This window comes from Olea europaea, unplaced genomic scaffold, assembly GCF_002742605.1.
Source record: "Olea europaea var. sylvestris unplaced genomic scaffold, O_europaea_v1 scaffold2983, whole genome shotgun sequence".
Classification (NCBI taxonomy): Eukaryota; Viridiplantae; Streptophyta; class Magnoliopsida; order Lamiales; family Oleaceae; genus Olea; species Olea europaea.
In genome coordinates this window covers 20,845-47,337 of record NW_019248467.1, presented here as the reverse complement: position 1 = coordinate 47,337, position 26,493 = coordinate 20,845, and the positions used below count along the sequence as shown (strand labels likewise).

Below are 26,493 nucleotides of genomic sequence, written 5' to 3'. Positions count from 1 at the left end.
TGCCTAATAACGTTACCTTGTTGGACAGCTTAAGTTTCAAACAGTTTTCCCATCCAATTGACACTTGTCAACAATGCAAGTCTCAAACAACGTGTCAAAAATTAGTTTACAAATAGGAAAGTTCAATCTGCAAGAACCCTGCGACATATACCCTACGGGGTACACTTTAGTTTACACTTTGCCAGGTGACATTACCTTGTTAGATAGTAACAATTTCAAACAGCTTTTCCATCCAATTGACACTTGACAACTATGTAAGTGTTAAACAACGTGTGAAAAATCAGTGTACAAATAGCAAAGTTTAATCAGTAAGAACATTGCGACCTGTACACTTTGGTGTAAACTTTAGTTTACACTTTTCCATGTGTCATTACCCTATTGGACAGTTTAAATTTCAAATGCTTTTCCCATCCAATTGACACTTGACAACAATGCAAGCGTCAAACAACGTGTCAAAAATCAATGTACAAGTAGTAAAGTTCAATCGGTAAGAACCTTGCTACATGTACACTATGGTGTACACTTTAGTTTACACTTTGCCATGTGACATTACCCTATTGGACAGTTTATGTTTCAAACATTTTCTCATCCAATTGACACTTGACAACAATGTAAGTATCAAACAACATGTTAAAAATCAGTGTACAAACTGCTAAGTTCAATCGGTAAGAACCTTGCTACGTTTACACTATGGCGTACACACTTTAATTTAAATTTTGCCACGTGACATTACCTCGTTGGATAGTATAATTATTTGTACAAATTGCAAAGTTTAATCGATAAGAACCTTGTTACATGTGCACTATGGTGTACACACTTGAGTTTATACTTTTCCACGTGACATTACCTTGTTGGACAATGTAATTTTAAATAGTTTACCCATCCAATTGACACTTGTCAACAATGCAAGTGTTAAACAACGGGTCAAAAATCCATGTACAAATAGCAAAGTCAATAGGTAAGAACCTTTCTACATGTACACTATGGTCTACACATTAATTTACACATTCTGAGGTGACATTACCCTGTTGGACAGCTTAAATTTCAAACAGTTTTCCCATCCAATTGACACTTGACAACAATGCAAGTGCTTAACAACGTGTCAAAAATCAGTGTACAAACAGCTAACTTCAATTGGTAAGAACCTTGCTACGTTTACACTATGCTGTACACACTTTAATTTACACTTTCCGACGTGACATTACCTTGTTGGATAGTATAAATTTTTGTACAAATTGCAAAGTTCAATTGGTCAGAACCTTGCTACATGTACAATATGGTGTACACACTTTAGTTTAAACTTTTCCACGTGACATTACCTTGTTGGACAGTATAAATTTCAAATAGTTTTCCCATCCAATTGACACTTGACAACAATGCAAGTGTCAAACAACGGGTCAAAAATTTGTGTACAAATAGCAAAGTCAATAGGCAAGAACCTTGCTACACGTACACTATGGTCTACACGTTAATTTACACTTTGCGAGGTGACATTACCCTTTTGGACAGCTTAAATTTCAAACAGTTTTCCAATCCAATTGATACTTGACAACAATGCAAGTGCCAAACAACGTGTTAAAAATCAGCGTACAAATAGCAAAGTTCAATCGATAAGAACCCTGCGACATGTACCCTATGGTGTACGATTTTGATTACACTTTGCCACTTGTCATTACCCTGTTGGACAGTTTAAATTTCAAATAGTTTTTCCATCCAATTGACACTTGACAACAATGCAAGGGTCAAACAAAGTGTAAAAAATCAGTGTACAAGTAGCAAAGTTCAGTTGTTAAGCACCTTTCTACATGTACGCTGTGGTGTACACTTTAGTTTATACTTTACCACGTGACATTACTCTGTTGGATAGTTTAAATTTCAAATAGTTTTCCCAGCCAATTGACACTTGAAAACAATGCAAGTGTCAGACAACGTGTAAAAAATAAGTGTACAAATAGCTATGTTCAATCGGTAAGAACCTTGTTACACGCACACTGTGTTGCACACTTTAGTTTGCACTTTGCCACATGACATTACCCTGCTAAAAAATTTAAATTTCAAATAGTTTTCCTATCCAATTGACACTTGACAACAATGCAAGTGTCAAACAACATGTCGAAAATAAGTGTACAAGTAGCAAAGTTCAATCGTAAGAAACTTACGACATTTACACAATGGTATACGCACTTTAGTTTACACTTCGCCGGGTGACATTACCTTGTTGGATAGTATAAATTTTTGTACAAATAGAAAAGTTCAAACGGTAAGAACCTTGCTACATGTACACCATGATGTACACACTTTATTTACACTTTGCCACATGATATTACCCTGTTAGACAGTTTAAATTTCAAAACAGTTTTCCCACCCAAATGACACATGACAACAATGCAAGTGTTAAATAACGTGTCATAAATCTGTGTACAAATAGCAAAGTCAATAGGTAAGAACCTTGCTACATGTACACTATGGTGTACACTTTAATTTACAATTTGCCTAGTGACGTTACATTGTTGGACAACTTAAGTTTCAAATAGTTTTCCCATCCAATTGACACTTGTCAACAATGCAAGTGTCAAACAATGTGTCAAAAATCAGTTTACAAATAGTAAAGTTCAATCTATAAGAACCTTGCGACATGTACCCTATGGGGTACACGTTAGTTTACACTTTGCCAGATGATATTACCCTGTTAGATAGTAACAATTTCAAACAGCTTTCCCATCTAATTAACACTTGAAAACAATGCAAGTGTCAAACAACGTGTCAAAAATCAGTGTACAAATAGTAAACTTCAATCGGTAAGAACATTGCAACATGTACACTTTGGTGTAAACTTTAGTTTACACTTTTCTATATGTCGTTACCCTATTGGACAGTTTAAATTTCAAATGGTTTTCCCATCCAACTGACACTTGACAACAATGCAAGTGTCAAACAATGTGTAAAAAATCAGTGTACAAGTAGCAAAGTTCAATCGGTAAGATACTCGCGACACTTACACAATGGTATACACACTTTAGTTTACACTTCGCCGGGTGACATTACCTTGTTGGGTAGTATAAATTTTTGTACAAATAGCAAAGCTCAAATGGTAAGAACCTTGCTACATGTACACTATGATGTATACACTTTATTTACACATTGCCACATGATATTACCCGGTTAGACAGTTTAAATTTCAAACAGTTTTCCCATTCAAATGACACATGACAACGATGCAAGTGTCAAATAACGTGTCATAAATCTGTGTACAAATAGCAAAGTCAATAGGTAAGGACCTTGCTACATGTACACTATGGTGTACACTTTAATTTACAATTTGCCTAATGACGTTACCTTGTTGGACAGCTTAAGTTTCAAACAGTTTTTCCATCCAATTGACACTTGTCAACAATGCAAGCCTCAAACAACGTGTCAAAAATCAGTTTACAAATAGGAAAGTTCAATCTGCAAGAACCCTGTGACATGTACCCTACGGGGTACACTTTAGTTTACACTTTGTCAGGTGACGTTACCCTGTTAGATAGTAACAATTTCAAACAGCTTTTCCATCCAATTGACACTTGACAACTATGTAAGTGTCAAACAACGTGTGAAAAATTAGTGTACAAATAGCAAAGTTTAATCGGTAAGAACATTGCGACCTGTACACTTTGGTGTAAACTTTAGTTTACACTTTTCCATGTGTCATTACTCTATTGGACAGTTTAAATTTCAAATGCTTTTCCCATCCAACTGACACTTGACAACAATGCAAGTGTCAAACAACGTGTCAAAAATCAGTGTACAAATAACAAATGCTAATCGGCAAGAACCTTGCTACATTTACACTATGATGTACACACTTTAGTTTACACTTGGCCACACGACATTTCGTTGTTGGACTGTATAAATTTTTGTACAAATAGCAAAGTTCAATCGATAAGAACCTTGCTACATGTACACTATGGTGTACACACTTTAGTTTACACTTTGCCACGTGACATTAACCTCTTGGACAGTATAAATTTCAAACTATTTTCCCATCCAATTGACACTTGACAACAATGCAATTGTTAAACAACCTGTCACAAATCTATGTACAAATAGCAAAGTCAATAGGTAATGACCTTGCTCCATGTACACTATGGTGTACACTTTCGTTCACACATTGCCACGTTTCATTACCCAATTGGACAGTTTAAATTTCATGCAGTTTTCTAATCCAATAGACACTTGACAACAATGTAAGTGTTAAACAACATGTCTAAGATCAGTTAAAAAATTGCAAAGTTCAATCGGAAATGACCTTGCTACATGTACACTATGGTGTATACTTTAGTTTACACTTTGCCAGGTGAGGTTACCCAATTAGACAGTTTAAATTTCAAACTATTTTCCCTTCCAATTGACACTTGACAACAATGCTAGTGTCAAAAATCAGTGTACAAATAGCAAAGTCTAGCCGGTAAGAACCTTGCTACATATACAATATGGTGCACATACTTTAGTTTACACTTTGTTGCATGACATTACCCCGTTGAGCAGTTAAAATTTCAAACAGTTTTTCCATCCAATTGACACTTGAGAACAACGCAAGTGTCAAACAACGTGTCAAAAATCAGTGTACGAATAACAAATTCAATCGATAAGGACCTTGCTATATGTACACTATGGTGTACACTTTAGTTTACACTTTGCCACGATACATTGCATTGTTAGACAGTTTTAATTTCAAATAGTTTTCCCATCTAAATGAGACACGACAACAATGCAAGTGGCAAACAACATGTCAAAAATTAGAGTACAAATGGCAAAGTTCAATCGGTAAGAACCTTGCTACACGTACATTATGGAGTACACTTTAGTTTACACTTTGTCATGTGACATTACCCTATTGGACAGTTCAAATTTTAAATAGTTTTCCCATCCAATTGTCACTTCACAACAATGTAAGGGTTAAACAATGTGTCAAAAACAAGTGTACAAATAGCAATGTTTAATCGGTAAGAACCTTGCGACATGCACACTATGGTGTAAACTTTAGTTTATACTTTGCCACGTGACATTACCCTAATAGACAGTTTAAATTTCAAACAATTTTACCATCCAATTGTCAATTGACAACAATTCAAGTGTCAAACAACCAGTAAAAAATCAGTGTGCAAATAGCAAACTTCAATCGGTAAGAACCTTGCTACCTATACACTATGGTGTACACTTTAGTTTACACTTTGCTACGTGTCATTATCCTGTTGGACAGTTTAAATTTCGAATAGTTTTCCATCCAATTGACAATTGATAACAATACAAGTGTAAAACAACGTGTCGAAAATCTGTGTGCAATTAGTAAAGTTCAATTGGTAAAGACCTTGCTTCATGTACACTATTTGCCACCTGACATTACCCTGTTGGAAAGTTTAAATTTCGAATGGTTTTCCCATCCAATTGACAATTGACAACAATGCTAGTGTCAATCAACGTGTCGAAAATCAGTGTGCAATTAGAAAAGTTCAATTGGTAAAGACCTTGCCATGTACACTATAGTGTACACTTTAGTTTACACTTTGCCACGTGACATTACCCTGCTAGACAGTTTAAATTTTAAACTATTTTACCTTCCAATTGACACTTGACAACACTATAAGTGTCAAACAGCATGTCAAAAATCAGGATACAAATAGTAAAGTTCAATCGACAAGGACCTTGCAACATATACACTATGGTGTACACTTTAGCTTACACTTTGCCACGTGAGCTTACCCTATTGGACAGTTTACATTTCTAACAGTTTTCACATCTAATTGACACTTGACTACAATGCAAATGCCAAGCAACGTGTCAAAAATCAGTGTTCAAATAGCAAAGTTCAATCAATAAAAACATTGTTAATTGTACACTATGGTGTACCCTTTAGTCTACACTTTGCCAAGTTACATTACCTTGTTGGACAATTTAAATTTCAAGTAGTTTTTCCATCCAATTGACACCTGACAAAAATGCAAATGTCAAACAACGGGTTAAAAATCAGTGTACAAATAGCAAAGTTCAATCGGTAAGAACCTTACCATGTATACTATGGTGTACACTTTAGTTTACACTTTGCCACATGATATTACCCTATTGTACAGTTTAAATTACAAACAATTTTCTCATCCAATAAACACTTGACAACAACGTAAGTGCCAAACAATGTGTCAAAAATCAGTGTTCAAATAGCAAAGTTAAATCAATAAGAACATTGTTAAATGTACACTATGGTGTACACTTTAGTTTACACTTTGCCACGTTACATTACCCTATTGGACAAATTAAATTTCAAACACTTTCCCATCCAATAGACACCTGACAAAAATGCAAGTATCAAACAACGGGTCAAAAATCAGTGCACAAATAGTAAAGTTCAATCGGTAAGAACCTTGCTACATGCATACTATGGTGTATACTTTAGTTTACACTTTGCCGTGTGACATTACCATGTTGGACAGTTTAAATTTTGAACAATTTTCCTATCCAATTGATACTTGACAACAATGTAAGTGTTAAACAACGTGTCAAAAATCTGTGTACAAATAGCAAAGTTCAATCAGTAAGGACATTGTGACATGTACACTATAGTATACACTTTAGTTTACACTTTGACACGTGACATTACCCTATTGGACAGTTTAAATTTCGAACAATTTTCCCATCCAATTGACATTTGACAACAATGCAAGTGTCAAACAACATGTCAAAAATAAGTGTACAGATAGCAAAGTCCAATCCGAAAGAATCTTGTTACATGTACACTTTAGTTTACACTTTGCCACGTGACATTACCCTATTGGACAGTTAAAATTTCAAACAATTTTCCCATCTGATTGGTAGTTGACGACAACGCAAGTGTTAAACAACGTGTCAAAAATCAGTGTACAAATAGCAATGTTCAGTTGTTAAGAACCTTGCTACATGTACACTATAGTGCATACTTTAGTTTACATGTTGCCACATGACATGACCCTGTTGGGTAGTTTAAATTTTAAACAAATTTCCAGTCCAATTGACACTTGACAACAATGTAAATGTTAAACAATGTGTCAAAAATCAGTGTACGAATAGTAAAGTTCAATCGGTAAGGACTTTGCTACATGTACACTTTACCACGTGACATTACTCTGTTTGACAGTTTAAATTTCAAATAGTTTTCCCATCTAAATGACACTTGACAACAATGCATGTGTCAAAAAAGTGTCAAAAATAAGTGTACAAACAGCAAAGCCTTGCTACATATACACCATGGTGTACACTTTAGTTTACACTTTGCCACATGATATTACCCTATCGAGTAGTTTAAATTTCAAACAATTTTCCCATCCAATTGACAGTTGACAACGATGCAAGTGTCAAGCAACGTGTCAAAAATAAGTGTACAAATAGTAAAGTTCAATCGGTAAGAACCTTGCTACATGTACACTATGGTGTACACTTTATCACATGACATTACCCTGTTGGAATAGCAAAGTTCGATTCGTAGGACCATTGCTACATGTAAACTATGGTGTACAATTTAGTTTACACTTTACCACGCGACATTATCTAGTTGGACTATTTAAATTTCAAATAGTTTTCAGTTCCAATTGACACTTGGCAACAATACAAGTGTCAAACAACGAGTCAAAAATCAGTGTACAAATAGCAAAGTTGAATAGGTAAGAACCTTCCTACATGTAAACTATGGTGTACACATTTTAGTTTAAACTTCGCCACGTGACATTACCCTGCTGTAGAGTTTAAATTTCAAATAGTTTTCCCATCCATTTGACACTTGACAACAATGCAAGTGTCAAACTATGTGTAAAATATCAGTTTACAAACAGCAAAGTTTAATCAGTAAGAACCTTGTGACATGTACACTATAGTGTACACTTTAGCTTACACTTTACCACGTGAGATAACCCTATTGGACAGTTTTAATTTCAAATATTTTTCCCATCCAATTGACACTTGACAACAATGCAAGTGTAAAATGTGTCCAAAATTAGTGTACAAATAGAAAAGTTCAATCAGTACGGACCTTGCTTCATGTACATTATGGTGTGCACTTTAGTTTACACTTTGCCACGAGACTTCACCCTGTTGGACTGTTTAAATTTCAAATAGTTATCCCATCTAGTTGAAACTGGACAACAATGGCAGTGTCAAACAACGTGTCAAAAATCAGTGTACAAATAGCATAGTTCAATCCGTAAAAACATTGTTACATGTAAACTATGGTGTACACTTTAGTTTACACTTTGCCACGTGACATTACCCTGCTGGACAGCTTAAACTTCAAGCAATTTTCAATTCCAATTGACACTTGGCAACAATGCAAGCATCAAACAAGTGTCAAAAATCAGTGTACAAATAGCAAAGTTCAATCGGTAAGGACCTTGCTAGTTGTACACTATGGTCTGCACTTTAGTTTACACTTTGCCACATGACATTACCCTATTGGATAATTTAAATTTCAAATAGTTTTCCCATCTAATTGACACTTGACAACAATGCAAGTGGCAAACAACATGTTAAAAATCAGTGTACAAATAGCAAAGTTTAACCGGTAAGAATCTTGCTACATGTACACTATGGTGCACACATTAGTTTACACTTTGCCACGTGACATTACCTCTCTGGACAGTTTAAATTTCAAACTATTTTACCGTCCAATTGATACTTGACAGCACTATAATTGTCAAACTACGTGTCAAAAATTAGTGTACAAATAACAAAGTTCAATCGGTATGGACCTTGCAACATATACACTATGGTGTACACTTTAGTTTACACTTTGCCACATGACATTACCCTATTGGATAGTTTAAATTTCTAACAGTTTTCCCATCCCATTGACACTTGACTACAATGAAAGTGTGAAACAACGTGTCCAAAATCTGTGTACAAATAGCAAAGTTCAGTCGGTAAGAACTTTACCATGTACACTATGGTGTACACTTTAGTTTACACTTTGCCACGTGATATTACCCTACTGGATTGTTTAAATTACAATCAATTTTCCCATCCAATAGACAGTTGACAACAATGCAAGTGCCAAACAATGTGTCAAAAATCAGTGTTCAAATAGCAAAGTTCAATCGGTAAGAACATTGTCAAATGTACACTATGGTGTACACTTTTGTTTACACTTTGCCACATTACATTACCCTGTTGGGTAGTTTAAACTTCAAACAATTTTTCCATCCAATTGACACCTGACAAAAATGTAAGTGTCAAACAACGAGTCAAAAATCATTGTACAAATAGCAAAGTTCAATCAGTAAGAACCTTGTGATATGATCCAAGAGTCGAGCCCGGTGAAGGCAAGTACGAGACGAGACCCGTTGATAGTCGATGGCAGACCAATGGCGCGATCAAGGGCAAAGCAAGTGAAACAAGTGATGGGATTGCTCGTTCAAGAAACCATTGATGTAACCATGTTTAGGAATGGAGCAACTTTCATGTTCGGGTCGAAGGCCAAATCAACTTGGATCAATTTGTTATCAAGTGACGAAATCGGAGGCTGAAAACTAGTCTGTGCGGCCGCACAGGCAAAACATCATGCGGCCGCACAGTGGCATACCTAAAACAAATATTGTATTTCTTGTTGAACCATGCGACTGCATGGAATTACACCATGCGGCCGCACAAGCCAAAAAAATTGGCGAATTTTCTAATTTTGACCGAATTTCCTAGTTTCGATAGAATTCTTATGAAATCAAATTATTACCATAATTTGATAGTTTTGGACGTTTTTATTCATTAGTATAAATAGGAGAATATTTTTTATTGTAAGAACTTTTGACTTTTGCTTAATATTATAGAGAGAGAATTGTTCTTTCAATTTCTCGTTCTTCTTGAACAATCTCGAAACTTATCAAGATTCAACTTCTTGTGGCGTTCTAATCAATTGGATTGTAGGTTCTTTTAATTTAATCAAGGGGTTTTAGGTTTTTCGCTAATCTAGGGTTTCTTGGTTCAATTCTTAGGATTCAAGATCTAAAACCGGGTTAGTATTGGCGTTCTTGGGTTCCGCATCAATCTCATTATGGGTTTCATAGTTTTCATTGCTACGGGGTTCGTATCAGTTGGTATCAGAGCTTTGGCTCCAATTTAATCAGGTTATATACTTTGTTTTCTAATTTTTTTCAATTTCTTGTGTTCTTGTGTCCAGAAGGTTTTCTTGATCTTTTGATCCATAAGTTTAATAAAAAATCTTCAAAATCCATTTCTGGGCTCAATTTTAGCCCAAATCAGTTTTCATTTTCTTTGTTGGTTTTGTTATTGATTTTCAGATCTAAAAAAAAAATTTACTATCATCCGTACGGTATTGTTCATCCGTATAGTAAAAAAATTGTTAAATATTATCGATCCGTCAAATACCAACTTTTATTATTCAATATCGTTTCTAAAGTACTTGGACACATTGAATCATTCCATTCCTTCAATTCAAGTCAAGTTTTAAAAGTTTTCTTTGAGTCCTTTGTTATAATTATTAAGTCACATCCGGTCTGGGGAATTCTACATTAATTGATTGATTGATTGAGTTCATTGATTGTTCCTAGAAGCAATTGTTGAAAGAACTGAGTGGTAAAAGGTAGAGATGTGAGCTTAATAGAGGGTAAAAGCCCTTGTGTGTTTTTGAGTAACTTTTGGTGAGGCAATAAAATAAAATCTTTAGTGTTAGGATATCAGAAAGGACAGAATCAAACTCAAGTCGAAAAGGCAATAATAGCAATGCATCGGAGGATTTAGTGCAAAGGTTTGAGAGGGCGTTTGGAGATGTGAGAGATAGGTTGGAGAAGCAGGAGGCTTGGATAAATAGATTAGATACATCGATGGCTAATCTTAGTCGGGGGCATCGAGTGGATGTATCTAATGCCAGAGGACTGGATAGATGGGAGCCTAGGAGGGAAAGGCGAGAGGAGTATGGATATGGGAGTGACATGGGCGAAGATGAATTTCACGATGTTGAGATGGAAAGGATGAGGAATAGAGGCGATAGGTTCGACAGATGGGGACGAAATGATTGCGGGGAGGAGTTGGATGGAAATTTGGGAAATATAAAAATGATAGTTCCTTCATTCAAAGGAAGGAGTGATCCCGAGGCATACCTGGAGTGGGAAAGGAAGGTTGAAATGATCTTCGAGTGTTATAACTACTCGGAGGAGAAAAAGGTGAAGTTAGCAGTTTTGGAGTTCAATGACTATGCAATTTCATGGTGGGATCAAGTGATTACTTCACAACGTAGGAGTGGGGGAAGACCAATCAGCACTTGGGAGGAATTGAAGTCATTGATGAGAAAGAGGTTTGTTCCTAGCCACTATTACCGAGAGATCCATCAAAAATTGCAAGGTCTATATCAAGGGTCGAAAAGTGTAGAGGACTATCATAAGGAGATGGAAATACTCACGATTAGGGCCAATGTGGTGGAGGATCGGGAGGCTACCATGGCACGATTCTTGAATGGGTTGAATAGAGAAATTGCCAATGTAGTGGAGTTGGAAGACATGTTGCATGTGGCTATGAAGATAGAGAGACAACTGAAGAGGAAAGGGGCAGCTAGGCAGCCGTTAGGAACTTCGAGTGTTAATCTATCTTGGAAGCCAGGGTGGAACAACAACAACAAAGGTGATAAAGCCATACCTAAAGGTAGGAATGAGTGGCAGAAAGGGAAAGAAGAAAGTGCTAGCAAAACAGTAAAATAAACGGGTAATGGTGTTGTTGGATAGTGGAGAGGTAGTGAGTGAAAGTGAAGGAGAGTTTGAGGACATGCCTGCATTGGAGGACGTTGAAGAAGAAGAAAAATTGGAGTTTCCTATTGGGGAATCGTTGGTGTCAAGGAGAGCTCTTAACACCCAAGTCAAAGTGGATGATTCGGAGCAACAGGGAAAAAATATATTCCACACACGTTGTTACATCAACGATAAGGTATGTAGTATGATTATTGATGGTGGGAGTTGCACGAATATAGCTAGTACAACTTTAGTTGAGAAAATAGGGCTAGCATTGTTAAGACACCCTAGGTCTTATAAGTTGCAATGGTTGAATGAAAGTGGGGAAGTTAGGGTGAATAAAAGAGTTTTAATTAGTTTCTCAATTGGGAGTTATAGTGACAAAGTAGTATGTGATGTGGTGCCTATGCATGTGGGTCATATCTTGTTAGGAAGACCATGGCAATATGATAGAAGGGTCACACATGATGGATATAGGAATCGTTATAGCTTTGTCAAGGATGGGAAGACTATTATTCTTGCGCCATTAACACCGGCACAAGTGTATGGAGATCAAATCAAGCTAAAAAGTGAGGAAGACGAGAGAATAAGAGAATCAGGAAAAAGGAAAGCCAATGGTGAAACCATCAATAAGAGAGAAAATAATGAGGTGCTGAGAGTGGAGAAAAGAGAGAGAAGCCACATGAGCGGAGAGAAAAGGAGTCAGTTGATAGGAGAGAAAAAGAGTCAGCTGAGCGGAGAGAAAAGCTAAAGGTCAACTTCTATGCAAAAGAGAGTGAAATGAAAAAGGCTATAAGCGATAATAGGCAAATGATATTGTTAGTGTACAAGGAGTCCCTTCTCAATTTTGAGGATTTTAACACATCCCTCCCTAGTTTGGTTAAGTCTTTATTGCAGGAGTTCGACGATGTCTTTCCCGAACAGATGCCAAGTGGATTCCCACCAATCAGAGGCATCGAGCACCAGATTGACTTTGTACCCGGAGCTGTCATACCGAATCGACCAGCTTACTGAATCAATCCCGAGGAGATGAAGGAGCTTCAAAAGCAAGTGGAGGAGTTGATGAGCAAAGATTATGTCAGGGAGAGCATGAGTCCATGTGCTGTACCTATTTTGCTGGTGCCTAAGAAGGACGGGACTTGGAGAATGTACGTGGATTGCTGAGCTATCAACAATATCACAGTAAAGTATCGTCACCCAATACCTAGGCTAGATGATATGCTTGATGAGTTGCATGGTGCTTGCTTTTTTAGTAAGATTGATCTTAAGAGTGGGTATCATCAAATTCGCATGCGGGAGGGTGATGAATGGAAAACGGTGTTTAAGACTAAGAATGGATTGTATGAATGGTTAGTTATGCTGTTTGGACTCACTAATGCACCGAGCACTTTTATGTGTTTAATGAACCATGTTTTGCGTGCTTTTATTGGGACATTTGTTGTAGTTTATTTTGATGACATCTTAATCTATAGCAAAAACCTAGATGAGCATTTAGAACATTTAAATTGTGTGCTTGTTGTGTTGCGAAAGGAACAACTATATGCTAATTTCAAAAGGTGCACATTTTGCATGAATATAGTTGTTTTTCTAGGATTTGTGGTTAGTGCTAACGGGGTGGAAGTCGATGAAGAAAAGATAAAAGCTATAAAGGAATGGCCAACACCTAAGACTATAACTGAAGTTAGGAGTTTTCATGGATTCGCTAGTTTTTTTAGGCGATTTGTAAGAGATTTTAGCACCATCACCACACCGTTGACTGAAATAGTAAAGAAGAGTGTAGGTTTTCATTGGGGAGAATCTCAAGAAATTGCATTTAACACTATTAAGGATAAGCTATGTAAGGCACCTGTTTTGGCATTACGAAATTTTGATAAAACATTCGAGGTTGAGTGTGATTCATCAGGAATAGGTATAGGAGCAGTGTTAATGCAGGAAAGGAGGCCTATTACTTACTTTAGCGAAAAGTTGAGTGGGGCAGCATTGAATTATCCGACATATGACATGGAGCTGTATTCACTTGTTCGAGCATTGGAGACTTGACAGCACTACTTATGGCCAAAGGAATTTGTGATACACACTGATCATGAATCTTTAAAGCATTTGCGAGGTCAAGGTAAGTTGAACAAAAGACATGCGAGATGGGTGGAGTTTATCGAGACATTTTCCTACGTCATCAAGTATAAACAAGGTAACGAAAATATAGTTGCTGATGCGTTGTCTCGAAGGTACATGCTTTTAAATTCATTAAGTACTAAATTACTTGGTTTCGAGCATATTAAGGGCATGTATGAATCTGATTGTGATTTTTCTAGTATTTATGCTTCATGTGACAAAGGTGCATTTGATAAATTCTATAGGCATAAAGGATATTTTTTTGGGGAAGATAAGTTGTGCATTCATAATTGTTCACTATTGAATTATTGGTAAGGGAAGCACATGGGGGCAGTTTAATGGGACACTTCGGGGTTCAAAAGACTTTAGTCATGTCAGGGAAACATTTTTATTAGCCTAAAATGCGACATGACGTAGAATAAATATGTGAAAAGTGCATAACTTGTAAAAAGGCTAAGTCTAAGGTTCAACCCCATGGTTTGTATACTCTTTTCCCTGTACCTAGTGAACCTTGGGTAGACATATCTATGGACTTTGTGTTAGGTTTGCCTAGGACAAAAAGGGATCGGGATTCAATATTTGTAGTGGTCGATAGGTTTAGTAAGATGGCGCACTTCATACCATGTCATAAAACTGACAATGCTACTAATATTGCAGACTTATTCTTTAGGGAAATAGTATGTTTACATGGAGTACCTAAAAGTATAGTGTCTGATAGGGACGTGAAGTTTTTGAGTCATTTTTGGCGTGTTCTGTGGAGTAAGTTAGGAACTAAGTTATTATTTTCTACAACTTGTCACCCACAAACAGATGGACAAACTGAGGTAGTTAATCGAACTATGACTCAACTACTTAGGATAGTGATCAATAAAAATCTGAAATCATGGGAAGAGTGTTTACCTTTTATAGAGTTTTCATGTAATCGAGCTACACATTCTACTACTTCATTTTCTCCTTTTGAAATTGTTTATAGTTTCAATCCACTAACACCTATGGATTTAATGCCTTTGCCTGTGCATGAATGAGGTAGCTTGGATGGGAAACGAAAGGCCGAGATGGTGAAAACACTCCATGAAAAGGTCAGGATGCAGATCGAAGAGAAAGGAAAGCTGATTGCATCAAAAGCAAATAAAGGAAGAAGATGCGTTACATTTGAGCCTAGAGATTGGGTCTGGGTGCATTTCAGAAAAAAACATTTTTCAGAATAGACGAAGTCAAAATTGCAACCACGAGGCGATGGACCGTTTTAAATCATCGAGAGGATCAATGACAATGCATACAACGTGGATTTACCTGGTGAGTATAATGTTTCAGCTACTTTTACTGTATCTGATCTCCCTCTGTTTGATGCAGGTTCAGATTCGAGGACGAATCCTTTTGAAGAGGGAAGGGATGATATGACCCAGGAGTCGAGCCCGACGAAGGCAAGTGAGAGACGAGACCCGTTGATAGTCGATGGCGGACCAATAACGTGATCAAGGGAAAAGCAAGTGAAACAAGCGATGGGATTGCTCGTTCAAGAAACCATTGGTGGAACCATGTTCGGGACTCAAAATGGAGCAACTTTCATGTTCAGGTCGAAGACCGAATCAACTTGGATCAATTTGTTATCAACCGATGAAACTGGAGGCTGAAAAGTAAAACATCATGCGGCCACACAGTGGCATACCAAAAATAAATATTGCATTTCTTGTTGAACCATGCGGCCGCACAAGCCAAAAAAATTGGTGAATTTTCTAATTTTGGCCGAATTTCCTAGTTTCGATAAAATTCTTATGAAATCAAATTATCACCATAGTTTGATGGTTTTGGACGTTTTATTCATTAGTATAAATAGGAGAATATTTTTTATTGTAAGAACGTTTAACTTTTGCTTAATATTATAGAGAGAGAATTGTTTTTTCAATTTCTTGTTCTTCTTGAACAATCTTGGAACTTATCAAGATTCAACTTCTTGTGGCATTCTAATCAATAGGATTGTGGGTTCTTTTAATTGTAATCAAGGAGTTTTAGGTTCTTCGCCAATCTAGGGTTTCTTGGTTCAATTCTTGGGGTTCAAGATCCAAAATCGGGTTAGTGTTAGCGTTCTTGGGTTCCACATCAATCTCGTTGTGAGTTTCGTAGTTTTCATTGCTACGGGGTCCGCATCACCTTGCTACATGTACACTATGGTGTACACTTTAGTTTACACTTTGCCATGTAACATTACCAGTTGGACAGTTTAAATTTCAAACAGTTTTCCCATTCAATTGACACTTGACAACAATGTAAGTGTCAAACAACATGTCAAAAATAAGTGTACAAATAGCAAAGTCCAATCCGAAAGAACCTTGCTACATGTACACTTTAGTTTACACTTTGTCACGTGACATTACCCTGTTGGACAGTTAAAATTTCAAATAGTTTTCCCACCCAATTGGTAGTTAACGCCAATGCAAGTGTTAAACAACGTGTCAAAAATCAGTGTACAAATAGCAACATTCAGTTGTTAAGAACCTTGCTACATGTACACTATAGTGCACACTTTAGTTTACATGTTGCCTCATGACATAACCCTGTTGGGCAGTTTAAATTTCAAACAGATTTCCAGTCCAATTGACACTTGAGAATAATGTAAGTGTTAAACAACGTGTCAAAAACCAGTGTACGAATAGCAAAGTTCAATCGGTAAGGACCTTGCTACATGTACACTATGGTGTACACTTTAGTTTACACTTCACCACGTGACATTACTCTGTTTGACAATTTAAATTTCAAATAGTTTACCTATCTAATTGACACTTGACAACAATGCATGTGTCAAAAAATGTGTCAAAAATAGATTCATAAACAACAAAGTTTATTTGGTAAAAACCTTGCCACATGTACACTATGGTGTACACTTTAGTTTACACTTTGCCACATGATATTACCCTGTTGAACAGTTTAAATTTCAGACAGTTTTCTCGTCAAATTGACACTTGACAACGATGCAAGTGTCAAACTACGTGTCAAAAATAAGTGTACAAATAGCAAAGTTCAATCGGTAAGAACCTTGCTACATGTACACTATGGTGTACACTTTAGTTTACACTTTGCCACATGACATTATCCTGTTGGAATAGCAAAGTTCAATCCGTAGGACCCTTACTACATGTAAACTATGGTGTACACTTTAGTTTACACTTTACCACACGACATTATCCAGTTGGACTGTTTAAATTTCAAACAGTTTTCAGTTCCAATTGACACTTGGCAACAATACAAGTGTCAAACAATGAGTCAAAAATCAATGTACAAGTAGCAAAGTTCAATAGGTAAGAACCTTGCTACATGTAAACTATGGTGTAAACATTTTAGTTTAAACTTTGCCACGTGACATTACCCGGTTGTACAGTTTAAATTTCAAATAGTCTTCACATCCATTTGACACTTGACAACAATACAAGTGCCAAACTACGTGTAAAAAATCAGTTTACAAATAGCAAAGTTTAATCGTTAAGAACCTTGCGACATGTACACTATGGTGTACACTTTAGCTTACACTTTACCACGTGATATAACCCTGTTGGACAATTTAAATTTTAAATAGTTTTCTCATCCACTTGACACTTGACAACAATGTAAGTGTAAAACAACGTGTCAAAAATTAGTGTACAAATAGAAAAGTTCAATCGGTATGGACATTGCTACATGTACATCATGGTGTGCACTTTAGTTTACACTTTGCCGCGTGACTTAACCGTGTTGGACTATTTAAATTTCAAACAGTTTTCCCATCCAATTGAAACTTGACGACAATGGGAGTGTCAAACAACGTATCAAAAATTAGTGTACAAATAGCAAAGTTCAATCCGTAAGAACCTTGTTACATGTAAACTATTGTGTATACTTTAGTTTACACTTTGCCACGTGACAATACCCTATTGGATAATTTAAATTTCAAATAGTTTTTCCATCTAATTGACACTTGACAACAATGCAAGTGGCAAACAACATGTTAAAAATCAGTGTACAAATAGCAAAGTTTAATCGGTAAGAATCTTGCTACATGTACACTATGGTGCACACTTTAGTTTACACTTTGCCATGTGACATTACCTCACTGGACAGTTTAAATCTCTAACTATATTACCTTCCAATTGACACTTCACAACACTGTAAGTGTCAAACTACGTGTCAAAAATCAGTGTACAAATAGCAAAGTTCAATCGATATGGACCTTGCAACATATACACTATGGTGTACACTTTAGTTTACACTTTGCCACGTGACATTACTCTATTGGACAGTTTAAATTTCTAACAGTTTTCCCATCCCATTGACACTTGACTACAATGAAAGTGTGAAACAACGTGTCCAAAATCTGTGTACAAATAGCAAAGTTCAGTCGGTAAGAACCTTACCATGTACACTATGGTGTACACTTTAGTTTACACTTTGCCACGTGATATTACCCTATTGGAAAGTTTAAATTACAAACAATTTTCCCATTCAACAGACAGTTGACAACAATGCAAGTACCAAACAACGTGTTAAAAATCAGTGTTCAAATTGCAAAGTTAATTGGTAAGAACATTTTCAAATGTGCACTATGGTGTACACTTTTGTTTACACTTTGCCACGTTACATTACCCTATTGGATGGTTTAAATTTCAAATAATTTTTCCATCCAATTGACACCTGACAAAAATGCAAGTGTCAAACAACGGGTAAAAAAGCATTGTACAAATAGCAAAGTTCAATCGGTAAGAACCTTGCTACATGTACAATATGGTGTACACTTTAGTTTACACTTTGTTGTGTGACATTACCATGTTGGACAGTTTAAATTTTGAATAGTTCTCCCATCCAATTGACACATGACAACAATGTAAGTGTCAAACAACGTGTAGAAAATCCGTGTACAAATAGCAAATTTCAATCGGCAAGGACCTTGCTACACGTACACTATGGTATACACTTTAGTTTACACTTTGACACGTGACATTACCCTGTTGGACAATTTAAATTTCAAACGGTTTTCCCATACAATTGACACTTGACAACAATGCAAGTGTCAAACAACGTGTCAAAAATAATTGTACAAATAGCAAAGTCCAATCCGAAAGAACCTTGCTACATGGTGTATACTTTAGTTTACGCTTTTACCACGTGACATTACCCTGTTGGACAGTTAAAATTTCAAACAGTTTTCCTATCTAATTGACAATTGACAACAATGCAAGTGTTAAACAACGTGTCAAAAATCAGTGTACAAATAGCAATGTTCAATTTATAAGAACCTTGTTACATGTACACTATAGTGCATAATTTAGTTTACATGTTGCCACATGACATGACACTGTTGGGTAGTTTAAATTTCGAACAGTTTTCCCGTCCAATTGACACTTGACAACAATGTAAGTGTTAAACAACGTGTCAAAAATTAGTTTACGAATAGCAAAGTTCAATCGGTAAGGACCTTGCTACATGTACACTATGGTATACACTTTGGTTTCCACTTTGCCACGTGACATTACCCTATTGGACAATTTAAATTTCAAATAGTGTTCCCATCTAATAGACACTTGACAACAATGCATATGGCAAAAAACGTGTCAAAAATAGGTGTACAAACAGCAATGTTTAGTCGGTAAAAACCTTGCTACATGTACACTAGGGTGTACACTTTAATTTACACTTTGCCATGTGACATTACCTTGTTGAACATTTTAAATTTCAAATAATTTTCCCATCCAATTGACACTTGACAACAATGCAAGGGGTAGACAACGTGTCAAAAATCAGTGTTGAAATAGCCATTTTCAATCGGTGAGAATCTTGCTACATATACACTATGGTTTACACTTTAGTTTACACTTTATCACGTGACATTACCTTGTTAGACAGTTTAAATTTTAAACAGTTTTCCCATCCAGTTGACACTTGACAACAATGTAAGGGTCAAACAACGTGTCAAAAATAGGTTTACAAACAGTAAAGTTTAAACGGTAAAAACCTTGCTGCATGTACACTATGGTGGACACTTAAGTTTACCCTTTGTCACGTGACATTACCCTGTTGGACAGTTTAAATTTCAAATAATTTTCCCATCCAATTGACACTTGACAACAATGCAAGTGTCAAACAACGAGCCAGAAATAAGTGTACAAATAGCAAAGTTCCATCGGTAAGAACCTTGCTACATGTACACTATGGTGTACACTTTAGTTTACACTTTGCCACGTAACATTACCTTGCTGGACAAGTTAAATTTCAAACCATTTTCAGTTCCAATTGACACTTGGCAACAATGCAAGGGTCAAACAACGTAAATAGCAAGGTACAACAGCTAAGAACCTTGCTACATGTACACTATAGTGTACACTTTAGTTTACACTTTCTCACGTGACTTTACCCTGTTGGACAGTTTAAATTTCAAATAGTTTTTCCATCCAATTAATAGTTGAAAACAATGCTAGTGTCAAACAACGTGTCGAAAATCAGTGTACAAATAGCAAAGTTCAATCGGTAAGAACCTTGCTACATGTACACTATGGTGTACACTTTAGTTTACACTTTGCCACGTGACATTACCCTATTGGACTGTTTAAATTTCAAACAATTTTCCCATCCAATCGAAACTTGACAACAATACAAGTGTCAAACAATGGGTTAAAAATTGGTGTACGAATAATAAAGTTCAATTGGTAAGGACCTTGCTAAATGTGCACTATGGTGTACACTTTAGTTTGCACTTTGCCACGTGATATTATCCCGTTAGACAATATATATGTTATACAGTTTTCTCGTCCAATTGAAACTTGAGAACAATGCAAGTGTCAAACAACGTGTCAAAATTCAGGGTACATACAGCAAAGTTCAATCAGTAAGAACCTTGCTACATATACACTACGGTGTACACTTTTGTTTACCCTTTGCCACGTGATACTACCTTGTTGGATAACTTAAATTTCAAAAAATTTTCCCATCCAATTGACACTTGAAACCTATACAAGTGTCAAACAATAGGTCGAAAATTAGTGTGCAAATAGCAAAGTTAAATCGGTAAGGACGTTGCTACATGTACACTATGGTGTACACTTTAGTTTAAACTTTGCCAAATGACGTTACCCTGTTGGATAGTTTAAATTTCTAACAATTTTTCCATGAAACTGACACTTGACAACAATTCAAGTGTCAAACAACATGTCAAAAATCAATGTACAAATTGCAAAGTTCACTCGGTTAAGACCTTGTTACATGTACACTATGATGTACACTTCAGTTTACAATTTGCCATGTGACATTACCCTATTTGACAATTTAAAATTCAGATAGCTTTCCCATCCAGTTGTCATTTGATGACAATGCAAGTGTCAAAAATTAGTGTACAAATAGCAAATTTTAATCGGTAAGAACCTTGCTAGATATACACTATGGTGTACACTTTAGTTTAAACTTTGCCACGTGATATTACCCTGTTAGATAGTTTAAATTTCAAACATTTTCCCATCCAATTGACACTTGACAACAATGCAAATATCAAATAATGTGTCAAAAATCAGTGTGCAAACAGCAAAGTTCAATCGGTAAGAACCTTGCTACATGTATACTATGGTGTACACTTTAATTTACACTTTGCCACGTGACATTACCCTGTTGGATAGTTTAAATTTCAAAAAATTTCCCCATCTAATTGGCACTTGACAACAATGCAAGCGTCAAACGGCGTGTCAAAATCAGTGTACAAATAGCAAAGTTCAATCGGCAAGAACATTACTACATGTACACTATGGTGTACACTTTAGTTTACACTTTGCCACGTGACGTTACCCCGTTGGACAATTTAAATTTCAAACAGTTTTCCCATCTAATTGACAGTTTACTATAATGAGTGTATCAAACAATGTGTAAAATTCATTGTACAAATAGCAAAGTTCAGTCGGTACGAACCTTGTAACATGTACACTATGGTGTACACTTTAGTTTACACATTGCCACGTGATATTACTCTTTTGGACAGTTGAAATTTCAAATAGTTTTCCCATCCCATTGACACTTGACAACAATGTAAGTGTCAAACAACATGTCAAAAATTAGTGTACAAATAGCAAAGTTGAATCGATTAAGACCTTACGACATGTACACTATTGTGTACACTTTAGTTTACACTTTGCCACGTGACATTATGCTATTGGACAGTTTAAATTTCTAATGGTTTTCCCATCCAATTGACACTTAACAACAATGCAAGTTTCAAAAAACACGTCAAAAATCAGTGTAAAAATAGCAAAGTCCAATCGGTAAGAACCTCGCTACATTTACACTATGGTGTATACTTTAGTTTACACTTTGCCACGTGACAATACCATGTTTGGCCGTTTAAATTTCAAACAGTTTTTCCATCAAATTGACACTTGAAAACAATGCAAGTGTCAAACAACATGTCGAAAATCAGTGTACAAATAGCAAAGTTCAATCGATAAGAACCTTGCTACATATACACTATGGTGTACAATTTAGTTTACACTTTAACCACGTGACATTACCCTGTTGGACTGTTTAAATTTCAAACAGTTTTCCCATCCAATCAACACTTGACAACAATACAAGTGTCAAACAACGGGTCAAAAATTAGTGTACGAATAATAAAGTTCAATCGGTTAGGATCTTGCTACATGTACACTATGGTGTACAATTTAGTTTACACTTTGCCACGCGACATTACTGTAATACCCCAAACTTCACGTTCTACATTTGACCAATATGATTCATGCATTCCATGCTAATTACATTGTCATTTGTATCAATTTCCTAATTGCCTTCTCTTAAAACGATGCATTTGATCATCAAGGCTTTAAAATCTTTACATGGTGATAACCTTCGACTCTTCGATCTAGGTGGTGAATTTTATATTTAGCTATGATAGAAACTTAGATTAACTAAATGTTGGAGATTGGCTTGGTAAGTAATGTAATATTTGAAAGGCCGAAAATTTGTATCAACGAAGGTTCAAGCTTTCCATTCGGCTAATCGAGGTCACCTTAAACCCTAGATAGGTAATTCACATATTTGGGACATGAGGGATGAAGTGACATTATCACAACGTAATAATATATGTCTTATATGACATTATAAATATTGAGGTGCGAATTGTTGAAATCGATTGAGAATCGAGTAAGAAATTAAATGAACAGTTGAGGAATTAGATCTATAAAATACTTTGGGATCTTAATGCAAGTGAAATAGATTGTAAGCACATCAAAATAAACCAATGACACTTGATTTATACCTGCAAGGATAGATGTAAAATCAGAATTTAATCAAAGGAGATAACACCTACTTAACATGTGACGACTTGCCTCTTTAACCTCTAATTCCTTCAACCTTAAGCCTCCAACACGTCCTATAAGTCCTTAGAACTTTACACAAGATATTTATAACTCTTCTAAGTCACATATGGCTCCATGTGGTGCAAGGGAGAAGTCAAAGTTGGCTGCAAGAAGCCACCTCCTACTTGGACAGCTCATGCTAGGGGACTTTTCACTTTAATATATAATTGCTTCAACCTTAAGGCATAAATTTCGTGTCTAATCCCCAAGGACTTAATATAGGATGAATATATATCTTAAATATCATAAATGGACACAAAAATAATGGTAGAAAAGTCAAGTATTGCAGCCAAGATGACAGCTCTTGCTTAGTGACTCACCTTGATTGCTTGAGGTGGCTGCAGCCCATGATATTCTTAATCCTTAAGTAATATGCACTACTTCAACCATTTAAAGACCACTCATTTACCTCCTAGATAATATATTAACTCCATTAACTCGTCCCTAAGTGATTCCAAGTGAAAAGAGGGTGAAACAGTCAAAGAGAAATAGAAACAAGAAGCTGGGATTTCTGAACAGCTTTGTTACTCCACAGTTTTGAGGTTTGTTTCTATTATTTCTTAAGGGGTTTATGATTTATTAAACATCTGAACTTGTTTTTGATTAAGTTGGAGTGTTGTTAATGATGTTATGATGCCTAAATAGGGGTAATTAATTGCAAGAATTTGAAAGAAAGTAATCTGGACAGAGATGAGGAATTGCTGGATTGAGTGATTTATACCTTGATTTTGGGATGATACTTAGTGTTTAACTTATATATATCAATATGAACGTTTTTATATGTAAGTAGGGAGTGTATAAATGATTTTAATGGCCTAGAATTCTGATGGTATCATAATAATAAAATGGAAACCGAAAACAGTCAAAGGGAAAAAACTGCCTGATTTTGTGTAGTGGAAAATGGACTGTTTGTGAAGCTCCAAACACTTCATTGGTCACAATGTTATGATCTGATTATCTCCACATATATGTTATAGGTGTGTGGTAAAAGTTTGGGAGCCGTTAAATGTAGGTAAGGACGTGAAAAAGAATTTGAAAAATGAGTGGACGGTGATGGAAATCTAGAAAACAGATTCTGTCCATTTGGGTATTTAATGTGATTTTAACATTTAGATGTCCCCTAATGAACTCTTGGGCCTAGAAAATATATCCTAAGGAATATTAGATTGTCAAAAACAATTGGATGACATTGACGTTCATAATTGGACTCGAGAGATAGCGAGACTTATGGGATTAGTTTGTAATGCCATCGGTAACTTGAAATAATGATTTTGTCTAAATTGTTTTGGCGTGAATGGACGTATTTTAGGATTGTGTGCGTTAAGATTATTAAATGGAGGATTGTATTTAATATTAGATGATAATACAGGCGACTTTTCGAGGTTGAGCGAAAAAGGGAATTGATACACACTCCATAGGAGCTTACACACATAAAGGCGAAAGGTAAGTGAAAATCCATTTGCAAATACGATGCAAGAACCTAGTATATGTGACATAGTAATGTTGAAATATCTACATAACTTTGATAAGAGGCTTATAGCACATCATATGGTGGTTACGATCATTGAGTATGAGGTTGCGTAACCTATTGACATCGATTTCCATTAAACACGTCATTTATGAGCATTTTCATATGCATGCACGACATGTAACATGATTGAAAATCCTGCATGCAAAATATGATTTCAAAGTGAGTTTCATTATAAATGTTTTATTGACCACTACCAGGGCACCGAGGCATGTGAGGCATGCTTATGTGATATGTTTGGCATTGCGGGTGTTACTTCCTGGGTGATTGCAAAGGTAGATAGGGGATGGGCCTTTGGTGATCACGGTAGGGCGGACCACTCGACTGTGCCCTTGTGATATTATAATTATTGGCGCTGTCGGGTGGGAGACTTCTTGGGTGATCATAGGGGTAGTCAGGGGATGGGCCTCTAGTGGTCCCGAGTGGATGGTCCACTTGTCGGTGTCGATTTCATACTGGCCATTTGATTATTGATATTGATATTATGCAGAGCTCTATCCGGTGCATAGTAGGTGGGTCAAGGGCCCAATGAAATGAAAGATTTCAAGTGAAATGATTTCTAGTCGACTTTGATGAATATTGAAATATGATACCTTTTATCGTGATATTTAAAGTAAATGGCATGGTGTCATATGTCGTTATTACTCATGTTCAGGGCATGCATGATTTTGCTTACTAAGCATTGGCTTATGTAGTTTTTGCATTGTAGGTGAACATGGAACTACATAGAGAGCATGGCTAGCTGTGGAGCTCCTACAGGATTCCAGAGTTCGATGTACATGGATGACGACCTGTAGGGTTATATTTTGGAATTCTATATAGTGTACTTTTGAAATGGTCTGTAGACATGTATATAAGCTTTGAATATATATGTTGGATTATGGCGATATGATTTTGGGTTTTGATATATTATATGATCGTGTCACAGGTGATTAGAAGTTAACAAACTCGAAAAAAAATATATGTAAAATTCTATGTCTAGGTTGTGTATAGATATCAATATTAATTTGGGAATTTGACAATTACCCTGTTGGATAGTTTAAATTTCAAATATTTTTCCCATCCAATTGTCATTTGACGACAATGCAAGTGTCAAATAACGAGTGAAAAAATAGTGCACAAATAGCAAAGTTCAATCGGTAAGAAACTTGCAACATATACACTATGGTGAACACTTTAGTTTACACTTTGCCACGTGACATTACCCTGTTGGACAGTTTAAATTTCAAACATTTTCCCATCCAATTGAAACTTGACAACAATGCAAATATCAAACAACGTGTCAAAAATTAGTGTCCAAACAGCAAAGTTCAATCGGTAAGAACCTTGCTACATGTACACTATGGTGTACACTTTAGTTTACACTTTGCCACGTGACATTGCCCTATTGGACAGTTTAAATTTCAAGTTGTTTTCCCATCCAATCGACACTTGACAACAATGCAAGTGTCAAACAGTGTGTCAAAAATCAGTGTACAAATTGCAAAGTTCAATCGGTAGGACCTTACTACATGTACACTATGGTGTACACTTTAGTTTACACTTTGCCACGTGATATTACCCTATTGGACAGTTTAAATTTCAAAACAGTTTTCCCATCGAATTGATAGTTACAACACTGTAATTGTGAAACAATGTGTAAGAATCAGTGTACAAATACAAAATTCAATTGGTAAAAACATTGCTACGTGTACACATTACACATTAGTTTACACTTTGCCACGTGACATTACCCTTTTGGAATTTTGAAATTTCAAACAGTTTT

The 26,493-nt window shown here is 36.0% G+C and overlaps 1 long non-coding RNA gene across 1 annotated transcript; it reads left to right on the top strand.

Annotated features, from left to right (window-relative positions):
* The first annotated feature begins 23,628 nt into the window (after window positions 1-23,628).
* Window positions 23,629-25,496, top strand: LOC111384721. Its single transcript, XR_002700951.1, has 3 exons — window positions 23,629-23,742; window positions 24,570-24,643; window positions 25,438-25,496. It is a non-coding gene; the product is annotated as an uncharacterized LOC111384721 (long non-coding RNA).
* Window positions 25,497-26,493: the final 997 nt, after the last annotated feature.